The sequence below is a fragment of the Benincasa hispida genome, unplaced genomic scaffold (assembly GCF_009727055.1).
Source record: "Benincasa hispida cultivar B227 unplaced genomic scaffold, ASM972705v1 Contig887, whole genome shotgun sequence".
NCBI classification, from domain to species: Eukaryota; Viridiplantae; Streptophyta; class Magnoliopsida; order Cucurbitales; family Cucurbitaceae; genus Benincasa; species Benincasa hispida.
In genome coordinates this window covers 389,312-396,953 of record NW_024065221.1, presented here as the reverse complement: position 1 = coordinate 396,953, position 7,642 = coordinate 389,312, and the positions used below count along the sequence as shown (strand labels likewise).

General features: G+C 37.1%; 1 long non-coding RNA gene across 4 annotated transcripts; it reads right to left on the bottom strand.

Moving 5' to 3' along the window:
* LOC120070080 lies at positions 1 to 7,390 on the bottom strand. Of its 4 annotated transcripts, none has more exons than XR_005479783.1 (7): positions 7,122 to 7,390; positions 6,915 to 7,016; positions 6,150 to 6,247; positions 5,681 to 6,005; positions 4,342 to 4,618; positions 452 to 503; positions 1 to 335 (listed from the first exon to the last, which is right to left on the bottom strand). It is a non-coding gene; the product is annotated as an uncharacterized LOC120070080 (long non-coding RNA). The 4 variants fall into 4 exon arrangements; XR_005479781.1 differs by having other exon boundaries at positions 6,150 to 6,338; positions 7,122 to 7,389; XR_005479782.1 differs by having other exon boundaries at positions 5,681 to 6,247; positions 7,122 to 7,388.
* Positions 7,391 to 7,642: the final 252 nt, after the last annotated feature.

Sequence of the window (7,642 nt, the reverse complement as noted above, 5' to 3'; positions counted from 1 at the left end):
TTTTCCACCAATATCTCTTTATAAAAACTTCACTTCTTTAACTCATGAATTAAACAACAAAGAAAATCAAGTTCTCCACTATATGAAATTTGATGAATGATGATTACACAGAGTGTTCAAACACTGCCATAAATCAAATCCAGAAAAAATATTAGAACTAGTATCGAAGGCTTAATGGTCTTTGATTACCCCATCAAGTTGGTCATGAATTTACCAAAGTGAATTACCAATCCAACAACATCCAACGCCTTCGAACCATTCGTCCAAATGACAAGGCAAATCCATTGATCCTCAAATCACCCGACGACTCCAAAACCAAGTTTCAGATAACCAATCTGCACAATTTGAAACAAAATAATAGAGCATTAAGAAGACTTGATACACTACTGTTACAGAAAGACCCTAAATCAAGAAGTAGAACATCGCAGCTGACAGTTGAACCGTTGTCGACCTTTTTCTGTTAAGTGTTGTAACCATCAGAGCTTCATCGTTGACTGAATCGTCTGCACATATATAAAGGAAATCGAATGTGAGATTAATGTAAGAGTGAATAAGAAATCGTGAGAGCAAGGCATTCGTTATGTAATACTTTGAAAAGTAATAAAACAGAACCTCCCAATTTGCACAGTGGACATAAGCCTTTGGCCGAACCACTTAAACTCCTGTGTCTTTTCTTCTTACCTCTACAATCGTTTAGATTTTGCTAAGATATCGTTTACACGATCATGTAGTTCATATCACATAGTGTACACGATCGTTTAGCTCTGTGTTCAATCGTCTATATGATCGTTTAGCTCCTCAACTGTCGTCTACACGATCGTCTAACGCTTCCTCCAATCGTTTACTTAATTGAACTATTGTTTAATTCTAAGTGCATCATCTACACGATTGTGCAGCCATTTGGTAAACAACAGAAGGATTTTCAAGCTTCAACATTCTATCTCTCCTGACTCCTGAATTGTTATCGACCGTTATATTTGAGTGTTTTGTGATTATTAACGTGAAGATCTTGTCATCTGGGACAACAAGTGGTATCAGAACCCAGTAAACAGTTCAAGACAACTCCAAGATTTGAATTCTTGATTCAGAATAGTCAATCTTGAAGACCAAGAATGGCAACTACCAGATATGAGATTGAGAAATTCGATAGCAAGACAGACTTTGAACTGTGGAAAGCAAAGATTAAAGCAGTCTTGGGGCAGCAAAAGGCTCTCTTGGCCATTACGGACCTTGCAGAGTACCCTAAAACACTCTCTAAGGCAGACAAAGAGACTATTGAATCAAATACATATGGAACCATTGTTCTCAATGTCACAGACAGTGTTTTGAGGTAGATTATCGACCAACCTATTACCTATGCCCTGTGGAATAAGTTGAATGAGATATATCTCAACAAAGATCTACCCAACAAAGCTTTCTTGAGGGAAAAATTCTTCACTTATAAGATGGATGCAGCAAAGTCCCTCACGGATAATCTTAATGAGTTCAAGAGGTTGTCTTCCGAGTATAGATCAATTGGAGATAATATTGGAGAAGAGAATGAGACATTCATACTATTGAATTCTCTACCATAATTTTTCAAAGATGTGAAGACTGCATTGAAATACGGTAGAGAAAGAATTACCACAAAAGCTATCATATCAACTGTAAGAGTCAGAGAACTTGAATTGAAAATGATTAAGAAGGATCAACCAGAAGGTGAAGACTTGTTCTCAAAGGGAAAGAACAAGAACAATGGGAAAGGGAAACAGAACAATGGTGACAAGTCCAAGATAAAGTACTATTATGCCTTGAAGAGAAAATTGAACCAACAGAACAAGGCGGGTAAACAGACCGAGGCTGCCGTAGAAGAGAATTCCTTAGCCTATTCAGATGCTTTAGCTTCTACTAAAGAAGGTGGAGACCAAAATACTATGGAGACTCAAGATTGGGTGTTAGATTCTGGTTGCTCGATCCACATCACCATCCAAGGGATGGTTTTGCACTTATAAGAAGTGGGATAGTGGGCTAATCTATATGGGAAGCAATAACACTTGCAGAGCTATGGGAATAGGGTTTGTGTCCTTGAAGATGCATGATGGTTCAGTCAAATTGATAAGGAACGTGAGGCATGTTCCAACTTTGAAGAGGAATCTCCTTTCTTTGGGGATATCTGATGTCATACCTTTAAACAAATTAAACATTTGAAAACTAATAACGATTTAGAGTTTTGTGGAGAGGAGTTTAATTTGTTTTGCAGGGAGCATGGCATAGTAAGGCATAGAACCGTGAGGTACACACCTCAACAAAATGGAGTAGCTGAAAGGGTTGAATAGAACAGTGATGGAAAAGAGTAAGATATCAGCTGTCCAATGCCTTATTGCCTGAAAAATATTGGGTTGAAGCTGTCTCCTACACCATATACACTCTTAATAGATGCCCTCATCAATCCATAGAGCTAAAGACTCCTGAAGAGAGGTGGACAGGGTAGCCACCTAAGTTGGAACACCTAAAAGTATTTAGTTGTGTAGGCTACGTGCACCAAAGCCAAGGGAAGTTGAAACCAAGGGTTGTAAAGTGCATGTTCTTAGGCCTTACACCGGGAGTAAAGGGCTTTAGGCTATGGCATCCATTTGAAAAGAAGTATGTGAATAGTAAAGATGTGGTCTCTAGAGAAAATGAGATGTTCATGATGTCAGAACAACAATCTTCTACAGTTACAAAGACTAGTTGCACTAGATTTGAGGTGGAGCCTCAAAATGTTCATGGAGCTTCTACTTCCTCTCAAAATCAAGAGTTAAAAGGTGATGAGGTTGCTGAAACCAGTGAGCATGTGTCAAATGATCAAGTTGAGACACATGGGGACTTACACAACTACTCATTGGCAAGAAACAGACCTAGAAGAACAATAGTACCACCAGCAAGATACCAAGAGTCTGATTTTGCTAGTGTAGCATTGAGTGCTGGCATTTCTTTGAGTAATAATGAACCTTCCAGCTTTGAAGAAGCAACAAACAACCCAGATGCTAGGCAATGGATTGGGGCTATGAATGATGAAATGAAGTCCCTCAATCAAAATGACACTTGGAGATTAGTACCTCTGCCTAAAGGGTACAAACCTATCTCATGCAAATGGATTTACAAATTTAAAGTAGAGATTCCAGGAGTGCAAAAGTCTAGGTTCAAGGCTAGGCTTATTACTAAGGGGTTCACTCAAAAGGAAGACATTGACTACAATGAGGTGTTTTCTCCAATTGTGAAGCATACCTCTATTCGACTGCTCCTTTCCTTAGTTGTGCAAAAGGATTTGGAGCTAGACTAGTTGGTGAACAAGTCCACATATGGCCTAAAACAGTCACCGAGATGCTGGTATGAGAGGTTTGATGAGGTGATCTCCAAGATGGGGTTCAAAAGGAGCTCATTTGATTGGTGTGTTTACACAAATTCTAGTAGCTTCAAGGAATCGGTCTATCTACTTCTCTATGTAGATGACATGCTGCTAATCGAGAGATCCAAAGAGGAATTGAGGCAAGTAAAAATGCTTCTTAAGAAAGAATTTGATATGAAAGACCTAGGGGAGTCAAGGAGGATCCTAGGTATTGAGATTGAAAGAGACAGAAAATAGGGCAGATTGCTTGTTAGCCAATCTGAATATTGTTCAAAGACATTGCAGAGATTCAAGATGGAAAATGCTAAGCCAGTAAGTACTCCTCTTACACCTCACTTCAAGCTTTCAGATGCTAATAGTCCAAAGAGCACAGATGAAGAGCATTTGAACCATATGAAGGTTATCCCTTATTCCCAAGCAGTGGGATCACTTATGTATCTTATGACTTTTACAAGACCAAACCTATCCTATGCAACAAGTATGGTCAATAGGTATATGGCAGACCCTGGTAGAAGACATTAGGAGGCAGTCAAGTGGATACTAAGGTATCTATGTTCATCCACGGAGGCAAAAGTTTTATATAGACAAAATGAGCCATCCAATGATGAAGTTTATGGTTATGTAGATGCAGAATATGCAGGGGACTTGGACAGAAGACGTTCCCTATCAGGCTATGTTTTTCTATGGGGGAACAATTTGATCAGTTGGAAAGTTACTTTGCAGCCTGTTGTGGCCCTTCTCTATCAGTTCATCGTATTGTCTGAAGTTGTGAAGGAAGGTTTGTGGCTGAAAGGTTTACTAAACGATTTCGGCATAACACAAACTAAAGTCAGAATCTATTATAAAAACCAGAGCACAATATACCTATCTAAGAATCAATAGTTTCACAGCAGAACCAAGCATATCGATATCAAATATCATTTCATCAGACAAGAGATTGAGAAAGGGGAAGTCGAGGTAGTGAAGATTCATACCTCTAATAATGCAGCTAATATGCTAACCAAAACTATTCCATTAAACAAGCTTGGCAGATGCTTGGACCTTCTCGGGTTTGAGTTACTTGAAAAAGGTTAGCTCAAGTCAGCTCAGTAAAGCAAAGAAGGAAGGAACTCTAGATGCTTACAAAGGTGGAGATTGTTACAGAAAGACCCAAAATCAAGAAATACAACATCGCAATTGGCAGTTGAACCGTTGTCGACCTTTTTCTGTTAAGTGTTGTAACCACCAGAGCTTCATCATTGACTGAATCGCCTGCACATATATAAAGGAAATCGAATGTGATATTAATGTAAGAGTGAATAATAAATCGAGTGAGCAAGACATTCGTTCTATAATACTTTGAAGAGTAATAAAAGAGAACCTCCCAACTTGCACAGTGGACGTAGGCCTTTTGGCCGAACCACTTAAACTCCTGTGTCTTTTCTTCTTACCTCTACGATCGTTTAGATTTTGCAAAGGTATCGTTTATATGATCGTGTAATTCCTATCGCATTGTATACACGATCGTTTAGCTCTTCAACTGTCGTCTACACGATCGTCTAACTTTAATCAATTGTCGTCTACACGATTGTCTAACGTTTCCTCCAATCATTTACTTAATTGGACTATCGTTTAGTTCTAAGTGCATCGTCTGCACAATCATGCAACCATTTGGTAAATGACAGAAGGATTTTCAAGCTTCAACATTTTATCTCTCCTGACTCTTGAATTGTTATCAACCGTTATATCTGAGTGTTTTGTGATTATTAACGTGAAGATTTGTCATCTGGGACAACAACTACTTTAAATTACTCAAAATCCATCCGAAACTTCAAATGAACAAAAGTTTAAAAGTACATTTTAATCACACTGGACTCCAAATCAAACTAATATCACAAATAACAAGTAAAGAAAACAAATTTAAACATTTTTAAAGTTTAAGGACCAATTAGCAAAAACTTATAAGTTTAGGAACTAAACTTGCCATTTAACTTTGTTTTTCCTCTCCAAACAGAGATAAACCGTAAAAGAAACAACAAAAACAAATAGAAATATTAATCTCAGAGTTTCCCAAAATAGCCACTTCTATTCTAACCATGCCGAGTACATCATACATTAAACCTATACAAAAATAGCATTTCCTTGCCTTTTACCTATTAATTGTCCTTCTCTACTTTCTCATAGATATGACTGTTAATTCTACAATTGGTTTGAACATGGAGAATATACACAAAATATGGGTAAATTATCCAGAAGGGTGAATAAGTCGAAAATATATTGGAACACAAAAAGATGGGAATCATACAGAGATCGTTAAACAGATTGAGCCCTCACCAGTAGGTATATCATGATCGAGGAGCTGCCATTTGCTGCTTCTTGATTTGTTCTCCTTGTTTTACCATGTTGTAGTTAGATCCCCATACATAAAGTGTCTCAATACTTCATCAGAAAATGAACTTGTGCATAGTTTTAAGAGAAGTGAGAAATTTGTGCATGTGCAGTTAAAGATCACATCATCAACCATACCAAGTGAAACTCAAAAGATTTAATATCTCTGTAATTACTCGATGTCATGCCACGTGATAAATATCCATTGGGAGCCTTGTGCCAATGCAAAATCCACAAGAGTATCTAAGCTGAATTTCCGACTTACTGCATCCTGTAAACTTATTGGGAAGCTTGTGAAAGACTTAACACTTTTATGTTTCAAATATAAGTTTTAGACCACATTCTCTTTGGCTATCCATATCATAAATATATTTGAAATATAAAAAAGGATGACAAGAATGAGACAGTAGCTCACCATAAACACATCAAACTCATCCATTGCTCAAAATGGGGCTTCAGTCATTTCGTGTAATGCCAAAGTAAAGCATAGTGTTGAAAATGATCCTTCTCCACCTAATATCATTCAGTTTCATTATTTTGGAACCATCATCTTTCAATGTATAAGCCATATATACATAGATTAATAGACATCATCAACCAGAGCCTGCCCAAACATAAAATCAAGCTAGTCATGCAAATGATTTAACAAAAGACTACATTAAGAAACAAGTCATAGTAATCATATCGTTCCAAAAAGTTGCAAAATCATTGGAGAATAGAAAAATAATACTTCTGCAGAATAAACAACAAAACCCCAAGTTGAAAACATAAATGAACTTCAATCGACCAAGTGAGAATGTTCACAACTGCCATTATAAAAACTTTCCAAGTGAAACAAAGTAGTATACAAATCCAACCGTTCTCAAGTTATAAAGCAATAACAACAAATTTGCAAAAACCCATTATCCATCAGTTCAAGGATTACATTTTAAAGAAGGAAAAAAAGAAACCCAGAAGACTTAAAACTGAAACAAAACTAGTTGATAATCCAACAGTTTCAGCACCAAACCCTATGATACGAATATAATGTAAAATTTCCCGCAGAATCTAAGGTATTACTGTTATTTCATCTAGCTATTTCAAAAACAGAGAACATCAAAGATTTTTCATTCTCCTTGCCTAACTAAAACCATCAGAATACCAAATACAAAAATGGAATGAATAGTATCAGTGTGCTTACCCGGTTCTGGTCGATTACATCCACGATTATAACAAGCTTCCCATAATCTTCACCATAGTTGATGAGGGCAATCCTTTCGATCACAACATACCGCTTGAACGGCTAAAGAAACACAACCAAAGACCAAAATGAACAGATGGAAGTGGTCAAACACAAAGTAAAGTTAGGAGAATAAGAGAAATTAGTGATACAGAGAGAGAATCTCACCATTCGTTTGAGAGGGAAGCTAGGGCAACAGGGAAGCGGCGACAACGTGAACGCTTCCATGGGAGGGAGTTGGTCGACTTCGTTTGAGAGAGAAGCTAAGGCAGCAGCAAATTGGGAGAATGAAAATGTGGTCGATCAGGTTCGTTTGAGATGAAGAACGAAAATTGAGTTCTGAGAACGAAAATAAACTTCATTTTGAGAGGGAAAACGAAATTTTGGCTGTATGTGACCACACTCGTACGCGTCAAAACTCGTAGTGTTGAACACTATTGAGCGCGTTGTAACACTGCGTGTGTGAGGCACGCATGTTTTCCATTTTTCTAGTGTTGCCACACTACTTTTCAGTGTGGCTTGTATTCTTGACCTTTTTAGAAACTATTAATAGAATTTGATATTTTTAAAACGATAAGTACTATATTTTTCAGAAAAAATGCACAACCCTGTTTTTTAAAATCAATTCTTGAATTTTTTTTCTTTAAAATCACATATTTCTTGACATTTTTTTTATAAAAATGTCAAAC